The 14185-nt window shown below is 30.8% G+C and overlaps 1 long non-coding RNA gene across 1 annotated transcript; it reads left to right on the forward strand.

The window, feature by feature from the left end:
• Positions 1-5789: 5789 nt before the first annotated feature.
• On the forward strand, positions 5790-8792 carry LOC124889334. Its single transcript, XR_007048244.1, has 2 exons — positions 5790-6663; positions 8523-8792. It is a non-coding gene; the product is annotated as an uncharacterized LOC124889334 (long non-coding RNA).
• The last annotated feature ends 5393 nt before the right edge of the window (positions 8793-14185 follow it).

Genomic DNA, 14185 nt, shown 5'->3' on the forward strand with positions numbered 1-14185 from the left:
TGGCGCTAATGGAGTCAACAAATATTTGACAGTTATTTTGAAGCTTTCATAACCCCAAGGATAGTTGCTAAACACCTTAAGATCCTCGGAGAGCTTTATTAACCAGCACTTATGTTGTTGTTAACGTCTTTCGCCCAAAAAATATTATATACAAACCAAGCACAATGACTGTTTGTGCTTATTTGAAAGTCCTTTACCTTTCAATGCTTCTATCAATTTTTTATTTTTGAAGCTTGGACCAACAAGGAATACCAGGTCATCACGATCACATGACTTGCTTTTGCCTTTTTTGGGTGTGCGGGATATTTTTTGGAATAGGTATAACTTGAGAAGGAGGATAACATTTTAGTCCAAAAACTATGGTAAACTCCTTCCAATCAACACAAACAGGCATGCCACAGTAATTTATCCACACCTCATCCATCTTATCTTTGATTTCATACATAAACCTACGATTGAGAAGTTCGTATGCCATTTTTATTTGAAAACGAGCATTGTTGTCCTCCGGTAAATCAAGATATTTTCCAAAGCAACTGTCCCTGAAATAAGCATCCAATTTTTATTCTCGAAGTATTTTATAAAGGTGTCAAAAGATTTTTCCATGGCTGACTTAACTACGAAATCACCCATTAAATCTGTGGCACCATCGCACTGCATTCTCATAGGATAATGATCAATGATGAAGGTTTTGACCAACTTTTTGGTGGAAAGGCTATTAGCATTTGGATCATCTCTTTTGAAACATTCCTCCTTTCTGTGTTCATCATTTTCTTCTCCTGATTAAGATAACCCTTGTTTAGCAAGCTCATAGAGTAGTGGATGTTGCCTAGCAGCTTCACTTGTTCCTTTACTTGGACTTGATTCGGTTTCTATTCTTTTGGGAACCACATTATCTAAAATTAATAAGAACATAAAAAAATTATATTATAGTTGATTAATGCATTGTTAAAAAAGGATAACAGTAAATCAAACAAGCAAAATAGTAAAATAACAGTTCCAATAGATCACTGATCTGTTACACCAGGTTGTATATCTATTGCAGCATATAACCAACCTGCTGCAGCGGATGACTAATCTGTTGCAATAATACAAAACATATCACTCATTTTTAAGACAGATGAATGGTCTACGTAACAGAGCACGCATTGTTGCAACATATAAGTGAACTATTAGAATAGTTAAATAACCTATTACAATGGATGAGTAATCTGTTGTAATAATACAAAACATATCACTCATCTGTTGAGAAAAATAAAAATAAATGGTCTGTGCAGGAAATTATACATCTATTACAACATCATCTATTGCAACATATGAGTGATTTTTTAGAATAGTTAAATAACCTGTAGCAACGGCTGAGTAATCTGTTGCGATAATACAAAATATATCACTTGTCTGTTGAGAAAGCTGAATGGTCTATGCAACAGATCACACATCTGTTGCAACGTGTGAGTGATTTGTTGGAATAGTTAACTAACCTGCAGCAACGATTGAGTAATCTATTGTGAAAATATAAAATATATCACTCAACTGTTGAGAAAGACGAATGGTCTGTGCAACATGTCACACATCTGTTGTAATACGTGAGTGATCTGTTGGAATAGTTATCAACGATCAATATTATTTAGATTTCTTCCTACAGAAGGATCGTCTATTACAGCAAATGAATGATCAATTGGAAAAATTAAGTCTTGGACATGTTCTGTTGGAAGAACCTCTATTGCATTAGATCTTTAATCCGATGGTTCCTCCGTTGCATCAGATGGTTAATCTGTTGCATCAGATTTTTTATCTGATGGTTCCTTTGTTGCATCCAATAGTAAATTTGTTGCATCAGATGGTTAATCTGTTGCAATATATGGTTAATCTGTTGCATCAAATAGTTAAACTGTTGCATCATATGCTAAATCTGTTGCATCAGATTTTTTATCCGATGGTTCCTCTGTTGCATCAGATGATTAATTTATTGCATAAGAATTTTAATTTGATGGTTCCTCTGTGGCATCATATGGTTGATTTGTTGCATCATATGATAAATCTGTTGCATCAGATGGTTGATATATTGCACCAGATGGATAATCTATTAGAGAAAAAATAGTAGCACGATTTTTCTCAACAAAAAAATAGTAATACCACCATTTTTACCAAGAACAAGAACAGAACAAATCAACCTAAATGTTGTTTTATTTGTACAGACACAAACAACAAAATCAAACTTAAAAAAATGCAACAAACAACAAAAAATTATAATTCACTTTGAAAAGAGAAGAGAAGGAATATCAGAAATTAGGATTTATTCAGACCGCATTTCAAATTAAAGCAATAAATATTGAAATTGTTAACCAATACTATAAGAGAAGTTGGCTCAAGTTCCTCATTTTCCTCAAAACTAAAAAAGCCATAATTTTTTACCTATGAAAAAAAAAAAGGAACGATGAAGAATTTGAAGTTGTTGTGGTCGGAGAGCAAGGCTGTTACGTCGATTGAAGGTTGAAGAATTCAACGTTGTTGTGGCCGGAGAGCAAAGCTGTCACGTCGATTGAAGGTTGAGGTCGAAAAGAAACTCGAAGCCCAACTATTTATCGTTTGAGGTTGAAGTCGATGAGGATTGAAAGGAGAAATTTGCAGAACTGTTGGTTGGGAGAGAGTTGAGAGAAGTTGTCGAGAGGGAGGGGAGAGAGACTGGTTGATTTGGATTGAAAAAGGGTGTGAGTTGGGTTGATTTGTATTTTTAAAAAGATTAGAAGGTTTTGAAAATATTAATCAAGTCCACAATTAATTTAATCAAGTTTTCTAATGATGTTTGACCCTTTAAGTTGGTCAATGTCACCAATCCTTCATTCAAGACTTAAAAGACACCTTTCCTTTAATTTTCTCAAGTTAGTAAAACTATGGGTGGGAGGTAAGGGAGGAGGGGTGGGGGTGGGGGTGGGGAGAAGGAGTTGTAATTTATTCTAAAACTATCCTTCTTATTAATAACTTTTTAAGGAACGTATAAAAAGTAAAGTGGACAACTAATATGAGACAAGAGAGTAGTGACAATTTACCTCACAAATTTCAGATTAAACAAACAACATTATTCACTTAGTATTGATTAAAACAACATTCAACATTAATTGTTAGCTTCCACGTGACAACTTGTTGTTTCAATCAAAATCAATACGTCTTCGGCCAAATTATCTCTCGTAACTCTCACCATTATCAATCTCTCACACCTCCTAATTAGGGGTATCACAGATTTCTTTTTCATATGTTTAAACCACTTTAGTCGCACGTCCTTCACTTGTCCAACACTTTCAGCTTGTCACGAATATCTTCATTCATGATCTTAGTTCTCCTAGAATTCCCACACATTCATATCAAAATCCTCATTTCTGCAACTTTCATGCATTTTCTAAATATAAGAGTTCTTAATTGGCCAATACTCCTCCTCGTACAACATAACATTCTAACCACTAATCTATAACATTTATTTTAAGTTTTGATGGTACCTTCTTATCATATAAGACCGTAGAGGTGAGCCTCCCTTTCGTCCACCCCACACTATTAATACGATGTGGTATATCATCACCGATCAATCTCTCTATTACATTAGATTAAAAACACGAGACAATTAAATCATCCTCTCTTGAGGTTGAATTGAGTATCAAGCCTCATTTTCGTGTCAACCTCATGTATTGCGTCGTTGAACTTGCACTCCAACCTCTTGTTACCTCAACTACGAGTCTCATCAATCAATATTATGTTATTTGTGAATAACATATATCATGACACCGGATATGCGGCATCAATTCATTAGTCGATAAAATGATTAATTTTAAATCTTGGCCAAGAAGTATAATTAGTTGATTGATAATTTTAACCTAATTAATTTTTGGGAGAATATGACATGACTTGTCCTGAAAACAAAATGCATTTAGTTACTTTAACACTGACAACAATTATTCCTTAAATAATACAAATTCCCAACAACATCAAAAGTAAAAAGGTGAAAAAGAGAATAAAATTTGAAAATATAATAGCCAAAATCTTCTTAAATTACTACTTCTTTGTTTTTTAGCTTGTCTAGGACACTAAAAAGTTATTACTCCATTTTATTAGCTTATTTATTTTAATAAATTAAGAGAAAGTTAATTATCATTTTAATTATAATTTTATTATTAAATAACCATTTCCGAAATGTATTAAAGTACTGATAGTCAAAGGAAATTTTATAAGACATTATTAATATTTAATAAGGATAACTTTGTAACTAAATACTTAATTAATTCTTTTATGGGTGCGCAAAATACAAACCAACAAAATAAAATGCCGGTTAACTTTATCATTTGTGTTGGCGTACAACTTTTTGAGTAACTAGTTTAGGCCTATGCTAGTTGCACGTGTATCTTATTTTAATGAGTTTAAATATTACACATATTCATTAATAATTAAATTTAATATCTTTTGAGCATGTAAAGATGGAGAATTTATTTATTAAACCTAACCTTTACCAAAAATATTTTTAAAAATCTATCGACATTCATCTATCATCTGTAAATTGCAACAAAATAATACAATGGTAGAGACATCAAAATAATATAATTAAATATAATTTTTACACATAAAATTTTTCTCAAAGTCGTCTGACACTCATCTATCACCTGTAAATAATAACAAGAAAATACGATAATAGAGGTATCAAAATAATACAACTAAATCTAACCTTTACATAAAAAAATTCCTCAAAGCCGATCAAAATTTATCTATCACATGTAAACTGCAACAAAATAATAAGATAAAAGTGATATCAAAACAATACAATTAAACTGAAATTTTACACACAAAATATTTTCAAAGTCGATCGAGATTTATCTACGAACGGTAAACTATCACAAAATAACAAACTAATAGAGATATTACGATAATACAATTAAATTTAACCTTTTACCTAAAAAAAGTTTTCAAAGCCGACCGGCATTCATGTAATAACTCAGATTTTTTAATGAAGGGTAAATGAGTAATTTAGCCTTTTATTATTATTAATTAAGGAGATTTAAAAAGAATGGGCCACACTCACTCCCTTATTTCAATTTCATGACTAAAAGAAAGAAACGGATGAGGAGTAGTATATATATTAGGGCAATTGACCCCTTCACTAATGGGAAAAAAAAAAAGTTGAACGTGTCGGGTTATTTTGGGTGGCTTATAAATATTGTTGCTATTGTTTGGAGTGATTTTAGCCTTTAAGTAATGGTCTCGCAAATTTTTTAATGGTGCTATATTCACGAATTATGTCGAATCTGTATAATAAGAGGTGATAATTGCTTCCATGTTTATTACGAATCTGTGTGCTTTCCTCTGCTTTCCTCTGTTTTATATCCCTATTGGGTGCCGTATTTATGTTATGTAATCTGCTTCTGTGCTTTACTATGTGTTTGTGTGGTATCTCGTGCCTTGAGCCGGGGGTCTTTCGGAAACAGCCTTTCTACTTCATCAGAGGTAGAGGTATGGACTGCGTACATCTTCCCCCCCAGACCCCACTAGGTGGGAATACACTGGGTTTGTTGTTGTTGTTGTAGTTGATCGTTCAATATTGAAGATGCTATGAATAATTATCTGCTACTGAAGTGAAGGGATTAATATTGGTTAATGGTGAATAGGAATTCGAAAAAAATAATGAAGAAGCAATAACCAAAGTGTACAACGTGTACTACGCCAAATTCTTACTCATAATTGTCGTTTCAATTGGCTATTGATTCATAGTGATTAACGGGTTTGATTAAGCAGAGTGTGAATTTGCTATTGCTATTGATGTAGACATGTAATTTTATCCCTCTCGAGAGTGTATTTTTACCTATTTACCTTATCCAATCATGTACCTTCAATCACATGATAATTTTTCCACTAGAAAACAAAATAACAAACCCAATCACCAATATTCTTTTGATAACAAAATTAACCACTCCCCTCAATAAAATTTTAACAATAGACATCACCACACCACCCCTACCCCACATACCCCCTTACCCCATGTTTTTTCCACTACACAATTAGACCCCCAGTGAACGCATACTACAGACACCAATATACGGGATTCCACACCATCGACGCATACACACTGCTCCACTTCACATATACACACACTCTACGCACACATACTCACATCATTCTTCTCCATTCTCTTCTACACAGTAACACACACAGAGAATTCATATTTTATTTTTTAGCAACACAAACAACACACTCACAAAGAGCTCCACACTACACACACAGAACAAACACACAGACAATAGAGTTAGAGTAGAGAAAACAGTAGGATAGAGAGCTGGACGGAGTGAAAGAAAGAGCTGGTCGGAGTGATTGATCGGGAGAGAGAGAAAGAAAATAGAGAACGGAACTAGCTCGGATTCCGGCGAAGCCTCACCGGAATACATCGTCCCGCACTGCCGAACTACCGAAACTCCGAAACCAGCGAAAACACCCCAAAAATTCGATCGAAACTAGATCAATCCCACGTTCTTCGTACTATTTGGGTCGACGGAGCTCCGACAGAGCTATTCGTTGAATCTGTACAGTTGCTGTTCGTTGATATCTTGTTATTTTGTCCGTCGTTGAAGTTGAGTTGAGGTTCTCGGGACGGCTCTTTATTTCTTTCATAAATCGATCAAAAATATTTGGAAGGTCCAATTCTTTAATTCTTTCTTTTTATTTTATTTTAATTTGTTGGATTGAAGTTATGATTATGTGTTTGATGATTATGTTTTTGTGTTTTGTGGATGTTTGATGTTGAATAATTAATCATGGTACAAGTTCGATGTTGATATGATGAATAATTGTTTTATGTGAAAATTTTGTGGGTTAAAAATGGAATTCATGGAGAGATTGCTCTTGATAAAAATGAATTCAGATTAATTTTGATTCATTGATGATGTGGAACGTGCTAGAATTATGATAAGTTGAATCGATAGGTAAATTATAGGTTTTGGGGTAGGCAAACCTTAGGGTTCTATATTATCGAATGGGTGAATGCTTTTTTGAAATGATTTCCTATTTGTATCGCTTTTTCTATCAAATGTATTTATTCGCCGGGAATGCCCGAGGTCATTTGTATTTATTCACCGGGGAATGTCCCAACGTGTTATGTTGACAGAAAAAGATCGTGATCAAAGCCCGAGATATCGGGTAAAACAAAGATAGGATAGTTTAGCTTTCATTTTAGTATTTTTATTTTTGGTCTGTAATAAATTGGACTAGACATTATTTTTGGGAATTTTCGACTGTTTGGTTGTTTGTTCTTCTTGTTGCGTGTTTTGTGTGGTTGATGCATTTCATAGTGTTATACTAGTCGATATACTCCACGAAGCAATTGTGGTCGAACCACGAGACCGAGGGGTGCCTAACACCTTCCCCTCGATCAACAGAATTCCTTAGCCGCAATCTCTATTCATGGATCAATTTTTAGAGTAAAACTGTTTTGAAAAGGATTTTCAAAGGTGACTTGGCACACCCGATTTATGTCAAGTGGCGACTCTGAGTTTAAATGTGAATAATCCTTTTCGAAATAAATTCCATCTCTTGTCACTTAAATAATAATAAACCCTTTTCAAACTCTAAAATCATGTCTTTTTGGTTAAAAAAAATGGGGTGTGACAATTGTTATTTCAATTCTTCTGCATATATAGATTAATGGTAATGAAATTACTGACCAATATTTTAATATTCCTGTTTTGGCAGCCTCCCTTGTTAGATTATTCTTGAGTTCGTGGGTTAAGACGTGAGGTATTATGATTTAGCTCTAAACTTAAAGGTTAGGAATGTTGAGACTTGACCCGAATAGCACAATTGATATTGTTATTTAATATTTTGTTTAGATTGATTCCATTAGTCGTTGATGGTTGATTTTCTAAACATTGCAGAGTCGAAAAATTTGTTATTAGCGATGTAAGTGGGACTTTAAGCTTTGATGCTTGCTTTTCAAATCTGATTTTACCTAGTTCATGTGCTAGGACAAGCTTGAACTTGGTAGAATCTGTGATATTTGACTAACTGTGGATATGTAATTTGTGAGGTGTATGGAGAATTACTTATTATGGTAATATGTGAGATGACGTTGGGGCGTTGAACATATTTTCTTGGCTGCCGTTATAGTCTCTAGGGGCATACATAGCTGCAGTAATATGTTAGGAGCATTACTTATGTTATCGTAATATGTTAGGGGCTTGTAAATATTGTCGTAGTAGATTTTTGGGGAATTATATATATTGTCGTGGACTTGTTGGGGTAATAGGCCGGTCACCTTAACTGTCGTTTATGACAAGCCGTGAGAGTTGATTGAGCTAAGTTATTGAGTGACTTTTTTTTTTTGAACTTCCTTTTGGATCTTATTGACATTACCTTATGAGAGATATTATGTACATACTATTTGTGTATTTTATTGTGCTTTATATTTTCTAACACTTGTTCCAGGGGTATTAAAGTAGCGGGTCGAGGATCTTACTGGTCATATTTATATAGCTCACTCCTTACTTGCATACCTGCAGATACTGTTGCAGAGAAGGAGACTTGTGGCTGACAGTCACTGCGTGTGGATTTTGTTGCTAAAGTGAGTCTTCACATTGTTCGTGGATTCTGTCATTCAGCTTTAGTTATTTTTAGCTTACATTTCTTTTCGTTGGGTTTGCATGCCCGAAAGCTAAACTCATGTAACTTTGTTTAGATGCTTCATGGTCTAGTGTGGGCTTTGAGTTGGAGATTTGTTATCTAAACTACTGTTGTTTTCGTAAATCATTATGCGATATCTTCTTGGATAATTACCTTGCGTTAATGGTTATTTCATGCATTTGGAGTTGCATATGTTTTTATCTCAGTGTCTATAGACATTGTGAATGCATGGAAAATCGGTTCTCCTGAAAAGTGGTGTTAGCGGAAGCCAGTCACACCTAGGGGTGAATTTGGGACGTGACAATTCATCTAGCATTTATGAATTAAAATAAAATACTAAGATAATAAAGATATCAAAACAATACAATTAAACTTAACCTTTACACAAGAAATTCTCTAAAGCCAACTAACATTCATCTACGACGTGTAAACTATAAAAAAAAATATAATGTTGATCACAAAGCTTCAATTTTGATCCAACTAATTCTTGTCTGATCGAAAATTTTGATCCTAAAGAGTGATTTTGAATGAAAACAAAGAAGATATATATATATATATATATATATATATACACACACACACACACGCTTGTTGAATTTTATTATGCTGACAAAAACAGTGAAGAAGTTGAAGGTTAGAAAATCAAGCATCCACCAATCTAGACATGCAATCGAATCAAGTTAGATGAGCATCAATCATATTCTCTCAATAGGCAAACCGGTTTGTTCTCTGGTTTAACGTACATCTCACTATTTATAGAAGTACTTTCTTAATAGAGTCCTATATTAGGGGTGTTTTTCTAATTGAACAGTAGAAAGAAAAATATTAATTAATTCTCCTACCATATATTTTAGGAGTCCATATATTTTAAGAAATCTAGTAGAAAGGAAAATATTAATTAATTCTCCTATCATATACTTTAAGAGTCCCATATATTTTAGAAAGTTTAGTTAATATAATAAAAATAATTAATTAATAAATTAAAAAAAATAGTGAAAAGACAGTTTTGTTTACATGAGAGTCTTTTAATAAAGGGCAAAAAGTTTCAATCACTTTTCTAAGGTCTTCACACTTTTAATATATTACTATAATATATAATATATTATAGATTATAGATATAAATATAGATATAGATTACTCGACTCTGTTGCAAATGCAAGATTTATAATTTTAAATAAAAAACACTTAGATCTCTAATATAATGAAAATGCTACAAAATAGTGCTTTTTTTTTTTTCCAAATTAAACACTTTTCAACTTTATACGGTAGAAATCATTCATGGTCCAACATGCTTCCTGAATTTAACTTCAAAAATAAAAACTTTTTACTATGGTCAAACATCATTTTTGAATTCAACTTCAAAAAATATTTTCTTTTTACTATGATCAAATATGATTCTTGAATTGGAAAAGGCTCAAAAATACCCTTGAACTATCTGAAATAACTCAAAAATGCCCCTCGTTAGATTTTTGGCTAAAAAATACCCCTCCGTTAAATATTTGGCTCAAAAATACCCTTCCCTCAAACAAAATTCGGAAAAAGATCAAAAATATCCCTGAACTATCTGAAATGGGTCAAAAATACCCCTCTATTAAATATTTGGCTCAAAAATACCCCTCCCCTTGATGAAATTAAATTATTTCGGTTGAATTAAGCCCTAACTTTAACTTTTTAACCCTAATACTTTAATTTTTTTACATAAAAGTAATTTTTAAATTTTAAAAATAAGATGATGAAAAAAAATATTTGAATTATAATATAAATTGGTTCAATTTGATTTGAAAAATAAACATACATTTATTCTAAAAAGGTTTTTTCACTTTACATCTTTTTAATTTTTAAAGAAATTAACGAAATATAAATTAACGAAATTAATGAAATATAAATTTTCACTTAAAGAAATTAACGAAATAAAAATTAAATTATGAACTTTATATAAATTACCAAAACAATCAAAATAATTTAATTTTGTTAAATACTCCTTTGTTAAATATTTGGCTCAAAAATACCCCTTCCCTTAACGAAATTAAATTATTTCGATTGAATTAAACCCTAACTTTAACTTTTTAATCCTAATACTGTAATTTTTTTACATAAAAGTATTTTTAAAATTTTAAAATAAGATAATGAAAAAAAATTGAATTATAATATAAATTGGTTGAATTTGATTTGGAAAATAAACATACATTTATTCTAAAATGGTACTTTCACTTTACATCTTTTTAATCTTTACAGAAATTAACTAAATTAACGAAATATAAATTTTCGCTTAAAGAAATTACCGAAATATAAATTAAATGATGAACTTTATTTAAATTAACGAAATAATCGAAATAATTTAATTTCGTTAAATACCCTCTGTTAAATATTCGACTCAAAAATACCCCTCCCCTTAACGAAATTAAATTATTTCTATTGAATTAAACCCTAACTTTAACTTTTTAACCCTAATACTTTAATTTTTTTTTTACATAAAAGTATTTTTTTAATTTTAAAAATAAGATAATGAAAAAAAGTATTTGAATTATAATATAAATTGGTTGAATTTGATTTGGAAAATAAACATACATTTATTCTAAGAAGGTATTTTCACTTTACATCTTTTTAATCTTTAAAGAAATTAACGAAATATAAATTTTCGCTTAAAGAAATTAACAAAATATAAATTAAATGATGAACTTTATATAAATTAACGAAATAATCGAAATAATTTAATTTCGTTAAGGGAGGAGTGTTTTTTAGCCAAATATTTAACAGAGGGGTGTTTTTGATCCATTTCAGATAGTTCAGGGGTATTATTGATCCTTTTTCAAATTCCGTTAGAGGGAGGGGTACTTTTTAGTCAAATATTTAACGGAGGGATATTTTTGAGCAAAAATCTAACGAAGGGCATTTTTGAACTATTTTGAATAATTCAAGGATATTTTTAAGCCTTTTCCGTTCCTGAATTCAAGTCTGAAAAATAAAATATTTATGACCAAGTGATCACTAACTACTTCTGTACTATCAAAAGTTATTGTTCAAGCTAATGTATTGATACTAGATTTAATAAAGCGTATCAATATAGGAACGGTATCTCATCTACATCAAAAGGGATTGTGTCTACACAAAAATTATATCACAAACGTATTTTATTATAACTTGTCTGGACCTTCTTTTGGAGAATCTTAGTAGCTTAATTGATTAGTTACTTGAACTTCCACCTTGTTGGTGATGGTTCGATTCCCCACATTGTAATCTCCTCCCCCATTCCCCTTCCCCTATCCCCAATTAAAAAAAAAATAAAAACATCTGGACCTTCTTTTATTAAACTTAAATGACCTATATATGGTAGCAAATCACAATGTAATAGGCTTAATAATTTGTTGATAATGGAAGTAAAGCACGAGATTAAACATGATAGGAAAAAATGCAGGCAACAAAATAAATTACGTTGCAAATATTTATAAGGTAAGTAAATCCCAAATATTTTTGAACATGTGTATGTGATATATATATTTGTCTTTTCAAAAATAAAAGTTAGAGATAGAAGAGTAAAATAACGAAAAAAAGCAAAAATATAAAAAGAAAAAAACGAAAAAATGAGAAGTGAAAAAAAAAGCAAGAAAGAGAAATAGAAGTGTAAAAATAATAATAAAAAAAAAGAAACAAAATAAAATAGAAAAAAGAAGAAGAAAACGAAAATAGAAAAAAGAAAAAAAAGATATGAGAAAGAAAAAAAAAGAAAATGTAAAAGGAAAAAAAAAGAAATAGAAGAGAGAAAATAAAGTGGAAAGAAAAAAATGAAAAAGAAAAATAAATCAAAATAAAAAAATAAGATGAAAAAAATACTAACAAGAAAAAAATAGGTATAGATATAAGAAAGTGAAAGACAGTAATGATATTTTATTTTGAAATCTTGAAGATCATGGACATAATTATCTTCAAATATGAAAAAGAAAAAAAAAGGAAAAAATGAAAAAAGAAAAAAAAAAGAGAAATAGAAGAGAGAAAATAGAGTGGAAATAAAATAATGAAAAGAAAATAAAATAAAAAATAAGATGGAAAAAAAAGGGTTAAAGATATGACTATATTTGAAGGAGGTGAAATAGTGGAGTGAAAATAGAAAAATGTAAAGTAGTGAGAATAAAACATGCACTTGCCTAGTTAATGAGTAAAATAATACTACTCTTGCTATAAACTGTAATTTTACAAAAGTGTTGTCATTTATTGTAATTATAGTCTTAAATATGCTACGTTCTATAATTTTTCTTTTTTTAGCTGATGTGGCATCCAAATTGGCCCACAAAACGGTATATTAACCCATCTCCATTAATTTATACCTTCTTCCTCATTTTTATTTACCATTTGTATCAATCTTAAGCTTATTTAATGGTGAAAATTATGGACACAACGGATCTATAAGAAATATTTACCAGTACAAATAAATCTATTAAAATCAACATATAACAAATATAAGATCGAATTAACAGAAAAAAATTAAGAAACAACATTAATTTGCTATTTGCTTGATTTTAAGAAATAAGAATGGTTGATTTTAACAAAAATCAAGAATTTTCTTTCTTTAAGAAACAAAAAATCAAAAAACAAGAATGCTTAAATCAAGCATTTTCCTTCTTTAAGAAAGAAAAAATCAAGAAATAAGAATGGTTGCTTTTAAGAAGAGATAATGCTCACGAAAATATTTGAACTTTGACCGGATTTTCGGTTGAGCATACTGAACTTTGCGGGAATCCTGTTACCCCCTAGCCTTTTTTTTTCCTATTTTAATGGCATATATCTGTCCACTTTGATCATTGCGTGTAATTCACGCGCATTGGGCGCGTGAAAGTGTTAAAAAATCGTTAATTTTTTTTTTGTCAAACAGCCCCTCAATTTTTTAGTTTTTATAAATTGTATGTTTTTTTAATTTATTTTTTCATTTATATCTTCTTTCTCCTCTCTCTTCTTTCTTTCTTCTCTTTAATGGTGCTCCATTGGTGTTCCATTGTTGAGTTGGAATTGAATTGAACACAATTTCATCACACCCAAACACAAAAAAAAAGTTATGTTCAACACACTCAATTCAATTACATTAATTTGACCCAATTTCAATACACACACCAAATGAGTCTTCTTCAATTCTATCGAAATAGCAAAATTAACCCATCATTGCCATCATCAACCAACCCACTATTGGTGCCAGAAGGGAATTTATCGGCACAATCTTGATAATAATTGAAATTTCGAATTCTCAAAAAATTAGTGAAGATTATTTTCTCAGATTATGATTTTTTTATTCTTTTTTAAAATGATGTATTTTGAAGTTTGTTGTAGTTGACAATAGGAAGAAAGATATTCTAGAAAGTTGAATTTCTTGTATTTGTATTGGCTGATCCAATCACTACTAATAGTGGCTTTGATTCTTTCAAGATTGGGTGATTTAGATTCTCTGAAGCAAAACAAGATATTGATTTCACTTTTCTTGAAAAATTGTTGCTATTTTTTCCATTAAATTAAACTCGGGGAATGTAAATATTGAAACTTCCGATGTTTTTGGTTG

This window comes from Capsicum annuum, chromosome 12 (genome assembly GCF_002878395.1).
Source record: "Capsicum annuum cultivar UCD-10X-F1 chromosome 12, UCD10Xv1.1, whole genome shotgun sequence".
Lineage (NCBI taxonomy): Eukaryota > Viridiplantae > Streptophyta > Magnoliopsida > Solanales > Solanaceae > Capsicum > Capsicum annuum.